The sequence below is a fragment of the Haemaphysalis longicornis genome, unplaced genomic scaffold (genome assembly GCF_048455015.1).
Source record: "Haemaphysalis longicornis isolate Haplotype H1 unplaced genomic scaffold, Haemaphysalis longicornis Haplotype H1 scaffold_12, whole genome shotgun sequence".
Lineage (NCBI taxonomy): Eukaryota > Metazoa > Arthropoda > Arachnida > Ixodida > Ixodidae > Haemaphysalis > Haemaphysalis longicornis.
Genome location: NW_027526225.1, coordinates 75,056,191 through 75,077,268, shown reverse-complemented (window position 1 = coordinate 75,077,268; position 21,078 = coordinate 75,056,191). Strand labels below are relative to the sequence as shown.

The 21,078-nt window shown below is 49.2% G+C and overlaps 1 long non-coding RNA gene across 1 annotated transcript; it reads left to right on the top strand.

The window, feature by feature from the left end:
* The first annotated feature begins 268 nt into the window (after positions 1–268).
* On the top strand, positions 269–2,926 carry LOC144162814 (uncharacterized). The gene is made up of 2 exons (XR_013320775.1): positions 269–379; positions 1,570–2,926. It is a non-coding gene; the product is annotated as an uncharacterized LOC144162814 (long non-coding RNA).
* Positions 2,927–21,078: the final 18,152 nt, after the last annotated feature.

The following is a 21,078-nucleotide window of genomic DNA, read 5'->3' as shown; positions in this document are numbered from 1 at the left end:
CGAACTTGGCTTGACTATGCCGACATCTTGACTTGACTCGAAATATCTTTTTTAAATTGAAAAGCTACAACTAATGTTTATTACAGTATAAATTATTAGTCGCATAAACAACTTGTACGATACGTTAAGTTTTAATTAACGTTTAGAAGTACTGTTTTATAAGAGGGGAAGTGATTTGTGAACGGCATACGCGGCTGAGTTTAGCGGGGCCGGTGATTCGGCCAATTCGGCGGCGAAGCGTATTTTTTTTCGTTGTTTTTTTTTTGCTTGCGAGTCGGCGGTGGCATGTATCTGCCGAAGGGCCGCTGTACGGCTGTACAGCGTTAAATTTCGTTCTGGAAGACTACGAGTAGCGGAGCGACGCGTCATATAACCCCAAGTAAGTATACACGGTTGTTGTTCATTTCCACTCATAAGTGTAACTGTTGTCGCCTTACCCGACGTGCGGTCGGCATGCTGACAAAATCGTGAAAGGACGCTGATTAACAGCTGATCGTTTGCTTTGGTGCCTTAAACAAGCCATAACGGCCAACTCGACCACGGAACTCGACCATATCACCTTTGTTCGTCGCTATAACACGCAGACGATGTTTTATTGACCGGATGGTTAATCGGGTTCTTTCTTTGTTGCACTATTCGTGTATTCTTGATGTCTTGACGCACTGTAGAGCTGTTTCTGTGAGCAAATGTTAATTTTATATGTTGAGAGCGACAAGCGTAGGAAACAGGGTATCTTATCAGGCCACACAGCGAAAAAATTCTCGTACTTCATTCGTGTTAACCTTCCAGAAGACGGCCTCGTCTTGCTAAGAGCGGCAGGCATGCAGGGCGTTCTGGAGCAGTGGGCTGCATTTTACGGGAGTTCCTAATTTTGTGAAAATTCCCGTGTAGAATGTTTCTATTAGATGACTAATAACGCGCACTGATATATCTAAGCACCGTGTGTGTACATTACACGCCCACAAGTACCAATCATCACCTGTCTAACCGAGGTCTCACGCCCAGATATAACCAGGTACGCGTGTTAAATTGAAGGCTCTGTATTTTTTCCAGTGCCTCTATACAAGCGTGCCGAAGCGCAGGAACAGTTGGAAATTGCGTGCGAAGGTGTCAAACAGCGTAAATGTTGCTGATCAGACGGTGCTTGCCTAAATAGCAACTAAATAGTGCCTCTGGGGTGCCATTTCCATAATACAGAAGCTGCCTTCATGCATTCGTTGTTCCGTAGCTGTTCCACAATAAGTTCAAAACATTTACTCATTTTGTGTGGTTGTTCAGTCTTGAATAATCCAACTGCTAAAGTCATGTCTTGTTAAAGCACGACCTCTGAAAACATTGTTGGCGTCTTGTGAGTTCATTGTATGTGCCTTCTCTTTGGTTTAAGTAATGACTTCAGTGTCAACACGGCAGCGCACAGCTGATCGTAACTGTGTGTTTTTATATGTTGCTGGAACCATTTTTGTAAATAAGCATGCTAGTGTGCTGGATTTTAAGAGTACATACTTGTGCTCTAAATATCTGTAAAAAAGCCTTGCAAAACCTTCAATGATGCCATCCATTTCGATACAGGTCCCAGCTGTGTCAGCAGTGCAAGGAGCAGACCAGCAGGCAACACAAGAAGCTGCACCAGGCATGCAACCAGTTTCCAAGTCAGGATCATTGGATGGATCATCAGCAGCGCAAGACAAGGCAGGCGTGCTGCCAAGCTGCCAAAAACACAAAAATTCTAGCAAGGGCCACCGTTGAAAAAGCAAAAGGGCTTGGGGAGAGGTTTATTGCAGCCTACGATATGTAAATAGTAAAAACAATCCTGTACATTCAGCTGCACAATAAAGAGAAAAACAAGTGGTGAGGAAAGTGCCTTGTAGTGCATGGAAGATGTTCTTTGAATCTTGCTTGTTAGGCACTCAAGATTCAAACTATTTTTCTCGGGTGCAAGAAAATTAGTTATTCGAAACCATCCATTGTATGCATAAATGTGACTTATAGCAGTGGCTTCATTTGCGATAGCCTTGGCACAGCATGAAACCAACTTCATTTAACTACTATGAGCAGCCGTTTGAAGACTTGTGTACGTGCTTATTGAACTGAAAGAATGAAGTGGAAGTATTCTGCGTGGTATTTTAGCCCACTGTGTTCCAAAGTGGTATTCACTTGAGGGACCGTGCTGAGGAGGACTGTGTGTGGTGCCAATGACTGTGAGAGAGCTGGCACGTCCTCACTGCCCATGTAAATCTCTATTGAAGTTAGGTTCTACTGTGCACCTTTCACAAACTTTTTGTGGCGCCGCCACCTCCTCCAGCAACATAGTCATGAAGGTGTGACGTAGGGGATCAGCTTTCACCACGTGAATGTCAGTTAAAACTTACATTATACGTTGTGGCTGCAGTGTTTTGTTTATGCACCATTGATGTCTGCCCAAACAATGGATTGAAAAATGTTAAGCTGCCCTTTCCCATCTTGCACTGTCAGTATGGCTCAAAAGGTTCTGATCAGTGGGGTAGAAGGCTGCCTCACCTACTTCTGGCTGTTATCAAGTTGCAGATTGTATCCACCCACTGCTGTTCACTGTGGCTGTATATTCTCATGCCGAGTGTACGCTGTTTTAAGACCTTTGTTTGTTCGTTGATCAGATATTGTTGCCCTGCTTCTACTGTGCTGGCAGATGCTGATCGAAACACTTCTGCTCTACAGCTATAAGCTTTTCTAGGGTTCCTTTCATGCAATCTTTTTACCGTAACCTAACGTCGCATTTGTTCGCCACTTACAGTAACCATTTTGTTGATTCCTGCATAAAGCAGCCTGCGTACATCAGTATGCTGGTTGCGAAAATGGCAATGCTGGTAGGTAGCTACAAACTAAATCCTGGTACCAATATGTTCACAGTGGCTCTTGGATGGGACAATAAATACATTGATGCGACATGCTTATGCCTTCACTCATTTTCACTGCATAGTTTGCATGTTTGCTGTTCACCAGCCTTCAAAATTTTAAAACAACTTCCTCAAGGTAAGCTTGCACTCGTGATTTTGTTGTATTAAGCAATGCTGGCTCTTGGATGGGACAATAAATACATTGATGCGACATGCTTATGCCTTCACTCATTTTCACTGCATAGTTTGCATGTTTGCTGTTTACCAGCCTTCAAAAGTTCAAAACGACTTCCTCAAGGTAAGCTTGCACTCTTGCTTTTGATGTATTAAGCAATGCTGTGCTTTTTTTATTAGTGTTACAGAGTATGACTGTGGTGAGGGCTTTTTTATAAATGAGTGAAACGGAATTCTGCACTTTGCTGTTGGCACAATAAATTCACACAGTACTCGCCTAGTGCAGTCGCCAACTTTTTCTCTGTGCTCAATATGCCTGTCTCCAGGCGCTGAGCCAGGGTTCCACTAACGCAAACAGTTGCTACAGCAACACCTGCCACTGGATGGGGAACACTATTACCAATGTAGACTCACAGCGACTTCATTGAATAGCAAGCATGCATGCCGGTGATCGCCTCATATGGCTTCAGCAGTAGCTATGTAAGCCATGGCCCAAAAGTACTGTAGGCCCCAGGCAATCATTTGGCCACGTTCTGTTGCAATAGGTAAAGCCATTCTACCGTTGCAGAGGTACATTTTCTTCCCCTGTCTGATACTGCACTGCATATACAGAGTATTCATTTCATTACATTGTTTTTACCTTCAGCTTCAAACACCCCATATGCGTCCATGGTTGCGGGCGGTCACAGCGATTGCGCGTGAGCCTTGGTTAAACCGGTGAATACACGCAGCTGATTAGCAACGGAAAGGGACTGTGTCGGCTGTGTTGTGCTTGCGGGAACAGCCTAGCAGACGACGGTTGCACTGGCGGAATCGTCCTATGCAAGCGGCCGCTTTCACTTGTTTCGCCGCTTTCTCCCACGATAAGGTGCCGACCCACCCGCTGGTGGACGCTCCCGCAACATTAAAAAAAAAAAAATCACCGGCTGTGCACACATACGTACTGCTGATAAAAGATTTTTATTTGTCTTCGGCGCTACCGTGCTCGTGTTATAATCGCAAGCGTAGTCATGAACGTGGCTAGGATGGAACGCACTACCCGACGCGGAGTGCTTCCCGTATCCATTCATTCCAGCCGTGCAGTATTTGCGCACTGCAGCCGCTGGAATCGAACGCCAACAGCAATTCTGCCCCGGAATGACCACCGACGCTTTCGACGCCGAAACCGAAACTGACGGAGCGGAAAAAGTACGAAGCCTAGTACATATAACAATCGTCAAGCCTCAAGTTAAGCCAAGTTCGAAAATCACGAGTCTACGTCACACAATCAGCTCCATGGGGGTTGAACGATTGCAGCGCCAGTGTCCCCTCTAGTTTCATTAGTATGAAACTCTATGCCACAGACATGGCGGCTTTCAGTGTGGCCAAGCGAAGAAAATCGCCCGCTAAACTTTTGAATGAATACCGTCTATAGAGTAATCCGCGTTCGCAACTAAAGGTTTCTTCGAAACATCGTTATTAGAAACGTGGGAGGCGACTCTGGCCAGCTAGGCCTTGGAAGACCAGCGCCAGCTGATTGACAGGGCCTGGGCCGGGGCACAAGCTTCTGGGGCCCTGGAAAGAGGACTCCACCCAAGTTTCTCCCTTTAATCCCTTCCCCCACCTCAATAAAGTTTTACTGAACTGAACTTGACACAGGGAGCCTGCAGAATCTAGCACAAACTGATATAAAGGGGCCTTATCAGATACCACACTCTTCCAACGACACCGTTTATCGCTTGTAAAATTACTGTATACTTCCTTACTTACTGCATACTCCAAAAAATGCGTCCGCCGAGTGATCAGATGCTCGTTGAAGTCGAGAAACAAAAGGAAAGTGAGCGCGCCGCTTGTGTGTGTGTGATTACTAAAGCGGCCATTCCTTGATTTCGCTCCGCATTTGTAAACAACAATAGTGAAGCGTCCTTCCCCCGATGTCTTGCGAAATATCAGTGCATTTCGCATCTAGGTTTTTTTCGACAAACGTTCTTTAGGATTTCCGAAGCTGCACTGGGTTTTTTCATCTCCGTATCAGCTGTTCTGTTTCTTCAGGACTTGCCAGACCATTTATTTTTCGGTGGTATCATTAACCTTCCTTGGTCCTTGATATCAGGCGTGAGTGGGCACATATTTAACGAACCACTGCCTTGGGGTATACTTAACATTTGCGCGTGGCATATATTCCCATAAGAAGAACAAGTCATTGACAGGTGTTGGGTAATGACATCCCCGAATCTTATTTTTCTACAACGAATCTATCCAAAACAAAGCCGCATTCGTTGTCCGCGCTGAAAACAAAACCAACCGCTCACTGTACCAATATCAGGTCTAAAATAGGTAATAATAGAATTCATCTGCGCCTGACACGTCCCGAGGTGGCAGCGGTGATATGCTGCTGCCGTCGCCGACACCCGTAAGAGCAGCCTAAAAGCGAGCAGAACCGCGTCCCCGGACAGCTCTTGTTGGCCTTCAAAAATTCTACCAAGACGCAGCTAGCTATTTTTAAGTGCGAATGCACTTTATAAGCGACCCCAAACCATCCACCGCCGGCGGCGGCGGCGTTGGCGTCCGCAGTGCTCCTCTATATTTAAAAAAGAAACAGCATCCGGCGCCAGGTTTCGATCCGAGGACTTTGCGGCCGCAGCGCGACGCGCTACCGACTAAGCCACGGACTTTTTTTTTTTTTCTTTATTGCCTGCTCTGGCACATACAGAACACAGACATTCATTCACAGACAGCCGTCAACCTGACTTTGGTTGACGTCATGTGTTTAAAAGTCCCTTAGGTGTACCAACGATTCCATGTCTGCAAGACATTCGGGCGGATTCGACACATATTTTTGATTTTCCACGTATTCACTCATTGCCTCTCTAAAATACTGTCTCGCGCTTCGCGCATCGATGTCAGAGTACCTTGCGGCCATTCTTGCTTTCCAAATAGAGCTCAATCCAACAAGCATGATCAGGTCGTAAGGCATACCATCCTCGTTTTCAACAGGCAAGTACCGTATGCCTTGGGCATCCACAGGCAGATCCTTTTTCAGAGTTCGTTGGAGCACATCCCACAGGAACACAGCATCCCAACAATCGATGAATACATGCTCAATAGTTTCAGCTTTTTTGCATATGTTACAGTCAATTCCCCATGGAACGAACAAGTCTTTTTCTGCCATCCACGTCTTAACAGAGAGGGTTCCAGTATGCAGTTTGAAGAAAAAAGTCTTTACGCTAGGGGGTACCTGCATACGCTTAACTCTTTTAAGCACATGGACGCCACGCTGATATCAGTGAGTAACGCGCCTTATATATTTAACGCATTCAAACTACGTCGTCAGCGGCGTGCGTTGGCGACTCAGCGGCGTTATAGCGGCTTGATAACTGCGTGGTGTACACGTGATACTACAAACCCGATGGAAGAGATGGAAGAGAAGGCGGCGAGGCGGTGGGCTGCGGGGGCCGAGCGCAAGCGCCGCAAGCGGGCCGACAACCGTGCATTCGCACTTTCCCATTCTCCCCCTCGGGGAAATGCGGGGGAATTTTTTGTAGTGTGAGCTACACTGGCCGAAGATGAGCAGTTTCGCGTGGACCTTGAAGTGCCGTGCTGCGCAATCGCGAGGAGCATTGGATTGGATTGGGTTGGATTTGGCTTGGATTGGATTGGATTTGCCTTGGATTGGATTGGATTAAATTGGATTGGAAATCCAATCCAATTGGAGTACGGGAATGCAGAGAATTGGGTCTCCACATTCGCTGGCCTGCGTATTCCAGAGTAGTGACGTCGTAGCCGCGGCAGACGCACTGGCGCCGGTGCGTGCCCAGCTGTGGGCCTCCGTTGCGGAGTAGCCAAGTCTGACGGTGCGCCGGAGCCGCTTGATAGCCATTTCGCGTGGCTCCTGGACAGCCGTGCTGTGCATTCGCGAGGAGCAGTGACTGGATTGGACTGGACTGGACCGGACTGGATTGGACTTGATTGGACTGGACTGCACTGGACTGAACTGGACTGGATTGGATTGGAAATCGTTTAGCAGCAGAAAGAATAATAATCAGCGAATCCTAGACAACCAGGATACCTAAAACTAACCAGCTGAACCTTAGCCCACGCTACGTATATCCTGGCATAGCCGAGCTAAGCCACTGCTAATTTTTTTGAACTGCCCTAAATATACTATTTGCTTACAGTCATCACCATTACAAGTTGTTAGGGTGCAGAATGGCAAAAAGAAGCGAATGAAAACTAAAACACTGCATGAGCCTCTGCCAGGCACGCAGCGCTAATCTGGTGTGCACAACGGAGAAGCGGTGGCAGGCGGTGCAGCGATCGCGAAGCGCAACGCGTATACACTTGTACACTGCTCCAGGGCCCCTAGACATCCAGCTCCAGTCAGAGACAGAAGAGAGAAAGAATTCTTAATTGGCTCAGGGCTTCTTGAGTCACGCTGGTCCGGCCCTCTAGTCTGGGGATTCCGTTAGCCGACGTGTAGCTCTCACTGTCCGGTCCGTGAGCCTTTTCTGGCAAGCTGGATGCGGATTGAGCAGGACGGCCTCCCACTGTGTCGGGGATCTGCTGTTTGATGTCATGTTCTTCTTGTCGGGATTTTGTGTACAGTGCCACATCATGTGGAGTAATTCTCCCGCCTGATCGCAGTGCGGGAGTTGGGTAGTTGGCCCAACTGGAGTTGGGTAGATTATGGAGTTGGGTAGATGGCCAGGTAGTACTTATGTATGGTTGCGGGAATTGGAAGCCCTCGTGTGAAGCTGTCGGAGCAGCACCTCCTCCATTCTTGTGAGCGAGGGATGAGGAGCCGGAAATTTCCTTCTACCGAACCTCTTTTCAAGGAGCATCTCCTTGCAAGTGGTACTTCTTTTTTAATTTCGACTGATTCGTTGAGTAGGCTTTTTCGTTTGTGGTTGTGTTTTGATTATGCTTTTGTCTTGTTGCCTTTATTTTTATTATTTACTTTCGTATTCTCTCTATCTCGCTCTCTTGATATCTGTTTCTCTCTCTCCCGAAATTGTGACCCACCAGAAGGCCTAAATGCCCTGTAGAACCATATACAGGAAACAAATCTACAAGCCGGTGGCCTAGCTGCTGCGCCGCTCACTCGGTCCACTGACTGTTCACAAAATCCTGTTGCGCTAAAACTGAAGGGTTCGACCATTAGTTCACTCTACGCACGCTACGACTCCAGGAACCCAATCTCCCAACATTTTTGCCTCTACAGTTGCCGCTGAAAAGGGGCGGGTTAGCTTTCATTCTCGTCTGGCCCATTCACACCAGAAATTGGTCAGAGGCGTCTGCAGACCGGCATTTCACCACAGCCACCATCCCCACATCCACATAACATTTTGAACGCGAGATACTTTTAACTACAGGGGGTCTCTAGGTCTCTCCGTACTTCCGGTGTATCCGTTCCAATGTATAATTCCCGGCCCAGAAGGGTAAATGTTCGACCTTTCCGTCCGAGATCCCGACACCAGTGACCCAGTTATTGATGAGAATGTAAGCCGACAACGCCGTCGGTGTACCTGGCGCCAGAGGGCTCCGTGATGGCGTCGAAAGCCGAGGTGTCTGTGACTCGGAGGCCGGCGAATACGGCGCCGTTTGCGGGAATGCCTGGGGTCGCGGCGGTGGCGGCAGAAACGGGGCGGCGTGCTGCGGCCTCGGCGGCGTACTCAGCTCCAAGTCCGCGGTCGGAGACCTGGAAGACTCCGCCTCCCCCTTCAAGAACAGGGCTTCCTCTGGCGGCTGCTGCGGCAAAGCGGTTCCGGAGGCCGGGGCCGGCTGGTATTCCACAATGGCCCCCCGTTGCTCCACATGCCTGAGATCGGCTGGGGTCACCTGCTCCGTAGGAAAATTATAAACGTCGCCCTCCTCGTAACAGGGATTAAATACTCGATTTCACGCGTCGAAGATACACCAGGCTGGGATGGGAGGTGCGCCGGAGTAGGGGGCTCCGTATTAACTTTCTGGTGTTCTCTAACGTGCGCCGAAATCTCGACACACGGGCAGTTTCGCTTTTCGCCTCCATCAGGAAAGCTGCCATCGTGGCCGGGGTGGAACCCGCGTCCTTGGGATTAGCAGCACAACGCCTTAGCCACTGAGCTACCACGGCGGGTTCCTCGTAAGAGTGACTTCTAATTCCAAAAATGTGGCCTCCCGACCTCGGGCGACATCTAACTCCTTCCCAACTGTTTTTTGTGTTAGGTTGACGCTAAATTCACCCGCGAAAAAGTGTGGCACGCTGACCTCTTCCGAAGACCATTTGGCCAAAGGAGACTATTTGCAAGGGACAGTTTGCGTCATGTTTTACCTCTGTACGCACGGAAGCCACTCGCTGCCTTTCATTTCTCTCTTCTACCGTTTACTTAGAAATATTGTAGCATCAAATATCGTAATTCTCTGCAAACCATATCATACGAAGGAAACTTTGGTATTCACCTCAATGCTGCCGCATGGCTATAAAGGAAAGCTGTACAGCTTAATCATAAACTTCGCAGTTGAAGATAAATTTGTCCTGGTCCAGGATTCGAACCCGGGACCACCGCTTAACCGAAGCAGTCGCTCTACCAACTGAGCTAAGCAGGAGGCTAGTAGTTTGTAGCGCGAGAGTGAATTGATCAACTCGAAATGATGGACAGGTGGTAATCAACCAGATTTAGGAGAACTCCCCAAGCTGGAGTACTCTGTCGATTAACACCTGTCCATCACTTCAAGTTCTGATCAGTTCGCTCTGGCGCTACAAACTGCTAGCCTCCTGGCTAGCTCAGTTGATAGAGCGCTTGCTCCGGGTAAGCGGTGGTCCCTGGTTCGAATCCTGGACCAGGGCGAATTTTTCTTCGACTGCGAAGTTTCTGAAAAAGCTGTACAGCTTTCCTTTGCAGTCGTACGGCTGCATTGAGGTGGATGCCAAACGTTCCGTCGTAGAAACTTACTTCACCTTGGAGATTTCCTCTAAATCTGGTCGAATAAAACCATATCTGACATGTCGCCAGAAGAGGACAACGAGGACGTGAGCGCGAGAAAGGCACGGGTTGTGTGGCACGAGCGCGCCGCACGCGTCGAACATTGGCCACTGCTCTCTCCGACGCCCGACCCACTGACTATGTTTTCAACTCTTGAGCTTTATTAAATCGTCGGCAGCCATCCACGGCTGCGCAGACGCAACAATATAATAATAATTAGAGTGTTCTACAGATTGGACCGTAGCAGGTCATTGTTTCCAGTCAACTTTGGCCGAGATTTGGTCACTGCTTTGACAAGGTCGCGCAGGTCGTTTCTCCAGCCGCGTGAAGCATACGGAATGCACAGAAGTAACTCACCGGTGCGGGCTGTGCGGCCAACGAGGTGGCAGAGGCCGGCTGGGTGTCCGTTGGGGCCACGATCGGCTCGTAGGTGAGGCTTGGGCGCTCTTGGCTGCTGCTGCCATGCTGCTCCGGCTCCGGCGGCTTGTCCCTGCCCTCCATGGCCTGGTGGTGGTCGAAACCGGCTGCCGCCGGCCAAGTGCGCCCCGCCACCGATCTCACGTGCGCGCCCAGCTGATCTGATGAAGATGAGGACGCAGAACATGCCCAGCCAATGGGGGATTGGCAAAAAAAACCACTATGGGTAATCAAAATGAAACACCAGCGTATCGAGATTTAGGTCCAAGGTAATCTAAGTTTATCCCTAGCCCTCCACTAGCGCGTCGAGCCGCGATCTACGGCTGTGGACAGGAAAACTGAACATCCCGTTGCCGAGGGGGCAAATGCTAAGTATAGACAGAGTCCTTCAATGCTCTGGTATAGGGCAGACTGGCCACGTTCCGTAAATGACCGGAGGGGGTGTGGTGGTTGTAACACGAATTTTTATTTACAGAGGGTACAAAGGACCATGTCACGCTTTGGCGAATTTCGATTTGCAGGGAAAAGAAGACCGGTTAAGGGAGCACAAAGCAGCGATGTCGTCGCTTGCCTGGCCGACCAAGCGGTGTGGGTGCGCTCCAGCATTTGACGCCATCCATGTGTTGGGACGAGCCCAAGCCAATCGAGAGATTCTCGGGGCTTATCACATTCACACGGACGCAGAAAAAAAAGCACGTTCTAATCACCCTCACAGAAAAATAGGTACGCTTCTTGAAATTGGGCGCATGCGCGAGACTGCGTGGCATGTGCTGGGTTGTGCGTAGCTGTCTTTGTACAATAGTGTTCATTTTTTGTAGAGAGCGACGTAATAGATATTTTTATTTATGGAGCAGAGCCTCATAAATAAAAAAATATTTATTCTCCCTCTCTCTCTTTCTGTCTCTACAAAAATAGAGACTATTGTACCAATACAGCTACGCACAACCCAGTACACGTTTTCGTTTTATGCTTCACGTGTCCCAAGTAATTTCTTCTGTTTAGGCCTAGCGAGTGATCTGTGTGCGTTCTTCTTCCTTCTTGTCTTGTTTTCTGTAAGTTAAACGTATCCATGTGAAGGAGAAACTAGGCGGTGGACGCCAATCGAAAAAGCGTTTAAACTAGCTTTATGTGCAGTTTTTCGTAACTGAGTAGTCTCTGAAGGTCGGCACACAATATCCAGTCGCACACTAACGTGCATATGCCCAAAGCTAACTTCAGTACCGCTTTTTCCTTCCGACATTTCTCGGCGCCTTAGCGCGTTTCCAAAAACCAAACATCGAAAGGGCACCTTTTCGCGGCCAACATCGGGGACTACTAAGATTGCTTGAGTTAGCAGATTTCGCCCGTCGTTCAAACAAATCGATAAATTGAAGCAAAAAGAATGAAGTGTTTTCTGCATATTAGGTGTATTCATGGGAGGTTGGGGCCGTTACTACACCAGGGTGGCCAATCCTGCTCTGGTGAGGCAGTGCGTTACTGGCAATAGTCGCCGGGGTCCGGCCGCACCCCAAACCTCATTCTGCAATTCCATCAATACGCGGATCTTTTTTATTCCGGTGGGAATTGTCTGGCACCGGGATTCGAACCACGATCCTTCTGCACGCGAGGCGGATGCTCTACCTCTACGCCATCGCTGCACGTTTTCTTATTTTTTTTCTTTTTAGCGAAATTTTATTTCCTTCGTGAAAAGTGCACTAGTTTTCATGCGAGAATCATGTGTTCACCGCTATCAATCATCTCCGTCGTGAGGGAAGAAATCCCACAAATAACAACACTAACAAGAAGCATGGCCCGGGGGCCGGTGTACGAGTGTATACTTGGCGTACGCGCGTAAATCGTTTTAAGTGCGAATGCACTTCTTAGGCGAGCCTGAATCGTCCGCCGCCGTAGTCCGCATAGCAACAGCTGCGGGTGGGCGCGCTCCTCGTCTTCCCTAACAACAGGGGGAGATGGGCGCGCGCTGCCTGGCCGCGTCCCCATGGCTCATTCTTGTTGTTGTTCCTGCTGACATGGCACATACCCACGTGGGGGATTGGCCAGGAATCGGGCGTGAGAAGGGCTAATGCACCCGCTCAAAGGAGCCATGAAGAGAAAATGCAAGTTGGTTTTATTCGAAAGATTTCGTGTTTTATAGTGCCCCCAGCGCTTGTCCGGATACAAACTGTGCTTTATTCACTGAGAAATTAAACAATTTAGGTTAAAATTTTGATTTTCCCGCTCAGTCGTGCGTTTTCGTGGTCCCAAGTGACATCACGGGAACCGACCGCTCTGCAGCCTAGAGTACCTTCATTCACGCATCCGCCGTACAGGGTAGAGACACGTAACGCTGGCGCCGCCATGTTCGGTTGCTCGATCGCCGCCGAAGCAAGTCATTGTGTCAAAACCGCGCTAAAATTATCGCCGCAACGCGGTTTACTGATGAAGTTTGAATCATATTGTCTGTTTCGCGTTGCTAGGTCTCGTGGGAAACGAAAAGAATAACGCGTTGAGCCCGTTGGCCCAATTGCGGCGGCACGGGACCGTTAAAAGGTTGTCTCCACCCTGTACAGCGGTGTTGGTTTGTTCCCGCGTTTCTTTACGTTCCGTAACCTAGATGGCGCCACCATACCGTGGCAAGCGTTTGGTTTGTTTTTGCCCGCATTTAAACCTGGCTTGTTTTTGTTCTGGGAGAAAATATTCGTTCCCTGAAACAGTGCTCGCTCGACAAATGGGGTCACGTAAGACACCGTTGCTTGCGTCAATCGGCCAGTGTCGTCTGAGACAACCCCAAGCCCCGTAGTGCTGTGCAGCTAAACCAAAGCATGCTGTGCGCAGTACGAACAGCAGAACGCATCAGTACTTCTATGTTTACATGTGCTTTCGTAACTTCCACTGTTTGTCCCATCATTCTTATTGCTTTGTAAAGAATGTGCCCTAAATTTAAGCGCAAATCGCTCGTTCGTCTAGTTTGTAAGCTCTACCTAATTTGCGTCTGCTTCTGCCAGCCTCCGCCAATCGCAGAGCTTAGCCCATGTGACATCACAGGTTCTGTTGCGGGAAATGAGCTGGTGGGTCGCATGACCATTCCCGTTTTTCCTAATTATGTAGCTTATTTGAGCGCAGTTTACGTTAAAAGTGGTGTCAGTATGATTCTAACGAGACAATCTTTTGAATGAACCAAACTTGTGTTTTCTCTTCATTGCTCCTTTAAAGGAGTACTGACACGAAATTTCAAAGCTGAGATCCGCTCTAGCATTCAAGTACAACGACAACACAAATAGGTGTCTGTGAATAAATGCGTCTTTCTTTCTTTGTAGTTGTGTGTGTGTGTGTGATCTCTATTTCGCGAACATTACCGAACCGCGCAAATTCAACTCGTGCATTCGCACTTTCACATTCTTCCCCTCGGGGAAATGCGGGGAATTTTTTGGATGCACAAAGCATCATCACCGTCATCATCACCAGCCTATCTACGCCCAATGCAGGGCAAAGGCCTCTCCCATTATTCTCCAATTACCCCGGTCCTGTGCCACCCTGAATGGTGCAGCGATGGCGACCGTGGCGACCGTGGACTCTCCCAATGGGAGAGTACGGTCGCCATCGCTGCACCATTCAGGGTGGCACAGGACCGGGGTAATTGGAGAATAATGGGAGAGGCCTTCGCCCTACATTGGGCGTAGATAGGCTGGTGATGATGATAGTGATGATGTTTTGTGCAACCAAAAACGATTTACGAGCGTACGCGAAGTATACACTCGTACACCGGCTCCCGGGCCCCGAGGCATCCGCGGAGAGTCCAAGACAGAAGACAGAGAGATGGTGGTGGTGGTAAAACGTTTATTGAGCCAAAGGGAAGGGGCAGAAGGGCGTGGTTAGCCTCCTAAGTCCAGGAAGCCTCTTGTCCGGGCTGCCTCCAGTGCGCGCCGCACCAGGGCGACCTGGCGCTCCAGTGCGAGCTGGTCAGCTCGGACTCAGTGGCGTACCATCATGCAGTTTGTGCTTATATCAAAGGCCTGTTATGGGGCAGTATGCTTCGCTCTAGCGAAGGCCCAACTCTAACAGTTGGAAGTTCTGAACCGCGAAAGCCTCACAGTTATTACCTGCCTACCGAAGCACACACGCGAAGAGGAACTTTATCGTTACGCGCGCCTGCCCTCACTTGAAAATATTATCACGGAAAGGCCTGAAGCACACGACAGGAGACAGGAGACGTGAAGCCACCCGCGAGGGAAACCTGCAGAATTTGGCTGTCGGTCACCTCGACCGGCTTCACACGCAACAACCGCCAGTCGTTGCAACATAGGACGACGTCCCAGTTCGAGGCCCAAAGCCACTGTCACTCTCCCATGGCCCAGAATATCACCAGCAAGCGGGTGCAGCGGCATCCGCACGTGCCGATCTTCAAGAAGGGACAGTCTTCAATTCAAGTTCTTTCGGCTCATTTAATTGTTCGTCTCGTGACCCAGACGCTCTCATAGTCAGCACCTCATGCTGTCAATCCTCTTTGATTGTACTGGACCTACGTGCGCTCTTAACCCTTTCAAGAGATATGCTGTTTTGGCAATGATGATCCTGCGATCTGCACGGCAGTGTTCACGTTCAGAAAATACCCTAAACAATACAGAAGACTCAAAGACTGGCGTCTTTGGGCACGAGTAATTTACGCAAGAAGATTATCACAACCATTGTTGTGGCCGCGGCGGCCGCTTTTCTACTAGAACCGAAAAGCAAAAACGCCACCCTTGTGTTCAAAATTTTGGCGCACATTAAATATTTCCCAGGTGCTCAAAATAAATTCAGCGACCTTCACTACGGCGCGCCTTATAACCTGTGTAGATTGGGCGCGTTAAACCCAATAATAAATATTTAAACAACAAATGTTGGCGTTTTTCAGTAGTTGGATGAATCCAGCGACTGTCACAAAGTGTGATCTGGTTGGTTGGAGGACGACACCGAAGCGCAGACGATAAGCCACCGCATGAGCCGCGAGGCTCGTGACATCTTTATCAAGCGATTAACGCTAGCCGCTCGAACGTCGCCAATAAAGTGGTGCCCTCTAAGTCTCGCCTGCTTCATGGGTTTTACAATTTTGTGCCGTGAGCAGGATGGAAGAATTACACCGTTGGAGGCCCCTACCGATGAAGCAAGCCCATTGAAGAGGATCGCATCATCTCCCACCAGAACGTCGTCTCTGCCTACAGAGCCGTATCATGGACCGTCTGAAACGGAAACGGGGTATGCTCCGCGCCTCGACTACAAAGATCATCAGCGAAATGAAGGCCATGATGGAGGTGACCCCACTACCAATCTGTGAGCTGGCTAAACAGCTTGATATGCTTAAGCGGAAAGAGTTTACATTATCCTAAATAGACAAAGAGATAGAGCCCCTCGTCCCCGATGAAGAACTAACTAGGTGATGAACTGAGAACTGGAGAGGATTACCGGGATTCTATGGCACGCATGGCCTTCCGCGCTGAAAGACATCCTCCAGCCGCATGCCAGTTTAACAACTCATGTGGTAAAGGCCTCAACGTCACCTCAAGAACGAGTTCAAGTAAGATTCCCCAAACTTGAGATACACTTTTTGACGGAGAATTCATTAGGTGGCCTGAATTTTGGGACCAGTTCGAGTCGACGAGACATAAGAACGCATGGCTGCGACGTTGACAAATTCAAGTACCTGCATAGCTATCTGAAGGGGGAAGCACAAGGCCTCATCAGCGGATTACCATCAACTAACGACAGCTACCCTATAGCTATCAAACTTTTCCAGGAAATGTTTGGAGACAAAACCGTGATTATCAATGACCACATGATCAAACTACTAAACCCCCAAAAAGTAACCTCCTGCGACAACTTGAACGACCTTCAGACGCTGCACGAACGTGTTCAAACTCACTTTAGATATCTTCAGAACCTGGGAGTACACATCGAGTCCTACGGAATCATGTTGAAGACTGCGCTATTACAGAAGTTGCCCTATGAGCTCGTACTGAGGTTCAACCAGTTAACGTTAACAAGGTCACAAGCACAGGGAAGAGAACAGCCTGGTGAAGTATCCACGTTACTTGAACTTTTGGGCCAGAAAGTGCGAAGTCGGGAGTTCACTTCACTAATTACTGGATCAGACATGCCTACCACAACAAAACCACACCGGAAACAAGTTAAGAAAAACATGCAAGTTTCTTCTTCCACGCTGACGGTAACGATATCCCGCCATGGATGTCTTCCTTGTTAATCAAACGACCACGTCAAAGAAGACTGCCGCGCTCAAGTTACATGACGAAAAGAAACCGGGATTATGAAAGCAAGGTTGTTGCTTTCGCTGCGCCAGGACTTTCCACTGCGCCATGGATTGCAAGAAGGCAAGAAAACTCTCATGTCGGAATTGCGAAGGATTCCTCACATATCCTTGTGCGATCCCAAATGGAAACGAGCAACACCATAAAAACTAACGACTGTGTCCACATCGACAGCTATATCAGAGACGCCCCCGAAGACGGTTTTTGGGTGGACAGTGCATGGAGACGCGACACTTATCTCACCAATCGTAGGATCAGAAGTGGTTTCCAGCTCGCGCGTATCAACTGAAGGACCAGAGTTTGATCGGGAAAAGGCCTCTTTGGACGCGGACCAACCACGAGCTACAGACGAAGAATTCGGAAAAGTCCATGGGTCTTAAAAGTCCTCGCCGAAACGGAAGCAAAAGCCGATATGAAAGAAACCGCCGAATGTTTTTACTCGACTTCACCGCCTGAAGCTTCATCGGCCAGGACACTCTGGGAACGTTGGAAGCACGGAGAACACCTTCTGGACAGACCATGTAAATTAGGGTGGCGTAACAAAAACCTGCACGCGTTTCACCCCGAGCACACGACTCCAAGGGAGTCTCCAGTTCTTCTCATCCTCGGAAATTCCAATCATTCGCCAAGCGCTTTCCAGGTTCCAGATACTATAGTCACCTGAGGCCAACCAGATCCATATTATTGCGCCGGCCCGTAGCCAGGTACAAAATGGTATCTGGTTGGTTGGAAGACGGCGACACCGAAGCGAAGACGAGCAGCCACCGCATGAGCAGCGGGACTCGTGACACCTTTATCAACCGAATAACGCTAGCCGCTCGAACGACTAAATAAAGCGGTCTCCTCTAACCCTCGCCTGCTTCCTGGTACTCAACAACAACAAAAAACAAAGCAAAGGAAGAGGAACACAAGGACAGCCGCTGCCTAACAAATCAAGTTTAATATCAAGAAGGCGGAATGTAAACACTTAACACAAAACACAAAAAAACACTGCGCATGAGTAAAACAATTAAGGTTGCAAAGAAGCGGCGAAGTGATGAGACAGGGATTGGCTGTGCTGTTAACCACAAGAAACGCTACGTTGCCTGCGCAACGGGTGTTGTGTACAGAATTTGTTTTGTCCTGGGGACGAACATTTTCTGTACAAACTGGCCGTTGTATCAACGTGCGTTTGAGAGAGCATGAACTGTCATTGAAGGCCCTCCTCCAATCACCCAATCTTTCTTCACATTGCACTAAGTGCAGGGGATGTAAACCTGATTTCCCAACCACTGACATTTTATTTAAGCACTGTGAACAAACGTCCCGCGTTATTATGGAAGCGTTTCACATATCTGAAAGAGGAGACAAGTGTATCAGCCAAGCAAGTGTGTGTCTTCATCCCAAAGAGATTGCATATCTGCGCGGACCTTGACTGTAGCCGTTCTCTATCTAGTTGCCTTGTCACCGTGGCCTTTGTGAACTTCTTTCGCTCGTGCGCAGTGTTTTTTTTTATTTTTGCGTTATGTGTTTATATTTCCCCTTCTTGATATTAAACAGTCATTGGACTGGCGGCTGTGGTTATAATCTTTTGTCTTTGTTTAAGTTTGCGCTGATTTCATCCAAAAATACCTCTTTCCGACTAGACTAGCCCAGCTTGCACAACCCTTCTTCTAAGGTATTTATTTTTTAGGCTTACTTAGAGCTGAAATTTGGGGCACGTTTCTTTTTGGATAAAACCTTTAGTGTGAAAAATTAAGAGATCGCCTTAAGCAATATTAACTATGGTCAAATTTTATCTGTCACGTAAAGAGAAACTCGGGACATTATAAGTTTTTCCGTCATGTAAGTACGGAAAGTGTGCACGAATTGAAGGTCTGTGAAAATCAAAGCGGTAAAATGGCCCAAATGCTAATGCGTTTCAACTAATAAGAATCGTGATACTACTTCCGCCTCTTTTCATTTAAAAAGTTATAATAAACAAAAAATGTGCGAAAATTTATGGCACTAATTACTTCAAACGACCTTCGCCTGTGTCTTCAATGGCAGCACTAACAGCGTTCACGTCGAACTACACGCGCCTACGGCTCCACGAATGAGGCTCTTCTATTCGCGCCGCTTGAGAGCCTTGTAGGACGGACGCCGGATGTCGTCGGTGGGAAGGCGGACGTAGTGCTCTTCCATGGCGATGCGCCTCAGCAAAATCTTCCCAATGAGTGCCAGGACCAGCGCGACCGTGGAAAGGGCGGCCAGCGCCTGGTGGAAGAGCATCGGCTGCCGCTCCAGCTTGGCCCCGACGCAGAGCGGCGGAAAGGCGGAACTGGCGCAGGCCACCAGCATCGCCAGGGCAAAGCGCGAGGTCGAGACGCCCGAGTAGTCGTGCAGCAGCAGCAGTGCCGACGGCATGCTGGGGGCCATGCAGGCGCCGACGACGGCCGTGCCGATCCACAAGAGCCGCGTCTGGTGGCCTAAGAAGGCGCTGAACCCGGTGGCCGCCACGAGCAGTGCGTTGCAGAAGAGCAGGGCGTCGAAGGAGCCGCGCTGCGGGAAGCAGGCGATGGAGACGCCGCGGACGGCGGTGAAGGCGGCCCAGAAGAGGCTGGTCACGTACGTGGCGGCCATCTTGTTGTGGCCAAGCAGGAGCGCGAAGGGGGCCACGAGCTGGCTGCACAGCGTCTCCACGGCCAGGCACGCGGCCAGGTAGAAGAAGAGCAGCACCACGAAGCCGCTGCAGGGGAGCACGGGGCATTGGCTCTCCATGTCCCGCAGGTCCTGGTGCCCGGGGTCCACAAACATGGCTACCAGCGCGAGGAAGGCGACGCAGAAGGCGTACACGCTGATGAGCCAGTACGCGTACCCCACGTAGATGAAGTCCTTGTCCTCGAGGTTGTTCAGATCGCTCAGCGGTGCCGGGATCGCCGAGTCTGCGGTGACGATGCTGCGGTCCGTGATGAAGGGCTCGCTCAGCAGCGGCCCCAGGACGCAGCCCAGGCAAAAGGTGAACGTCAGCGTCCGCACCAGGAACCCGCTCGCCTCTCGCCACAGCGCCGACGTCCACAGGACCCCGACTGCACGCGCACAGGACGCGCTATTGACTTGCACCGAAAGTGCGACTGCGCAGAGGCGCACACAATTGCGCCGTTGCGTGTACCTGACCGTATCGTGGCGAAAATAACGGCCCTGTTCTAGTGGAAATGGCTGAAATGACAGAGGCGCGGTTAGACAGGTTACAGCAGACTATGAAGATGATCCTCGCAAACTAATGCTAACAAATGTCCGATCAGCCCGGATAGAAATTTATAGCAGGGGCAGCATTTTAAATACAAAGCATTTCTGCATTTCCTCATTTGAGTAAAACACCTTGGTAGGGGGCGTGAACGCGCGCGCCACGCTGAAGATATCGAATGATTAGCACTGTCCATTTCGCAAGCGAACCGGCAGTAAGCTGTTAGGTTGAGCAATCGAGATATTTTCCACGCCTTCCAAACCGCATCACCAGACGGGCTCAATCGGTTTGCTCAGTGCGCGGTCGCATGTGGTCGGCAGTTGATCGGCTCACTTCGTGACGTGCTCTTTTACATCACGACTCAAATTAACGGCTGGAAGGAAAGAGATACGCCAGCTTCTCGTTACTTATTTCTAATCAAACAGAGTGTTCTTTGGGTAAAACAGACAACTCCCGCTTTGCTCGTGGTGCTGGGCCCTTTCACACTTTGCGCTACTGTAACGACGAAACCCTCAGCAGCGCCCGCGGCTTTTCTGGGAAGAGTTGCAGGGAACTCGCGGCCTTGGTCGGCTCCGAGGTGGCACATAAGGGTGGAGTGTACCAATAACCGCACTCTGATTTTATCCGCACTCCCATGCACTTTTCCTCCTCACTTTTTGGCGGCAGTTTCATTCGCTCACCTCCTCGCGCTCTTTTCGCTGCAACCGTCGTTCATCATCCGCTGCTCATTTTTATCCTCGCCTCTACATCTTTCACCTTTCACGTCACCTTGCATCTTTTCAGGTATGCCTGCCCTCCTAGCGTTTGCTCAATTTTGCCGCGGCAACGCCACGCGTAGGTCAAAGACAGGCACTTTTCTATAAAAAGGAATTCTGAAGAAATATTTCAATGAAATGCCGGTTTCAGGATATTGAATCGAATACCGAACACCTTTCCTCAGTATTACTGTATTTTTCAAATCACGCAGTGTTATTTGCGGGCTCCGGTACTATCGTGAGGCAACAAATGTGAGCTAGGAATACAAAAATCTGAAGAAATTCACAGAATTGTCCAATAATGCGGTGCATTGTTATGCCGCTTTACTATATACTGTGAATTATTTACACCCCGTTATGGCTGTTAGTAGCGAAAGACCATAGATTATCTTGTTCTTTTCAAATTTTCATTTGTTTCTTTCTGCCAATGAT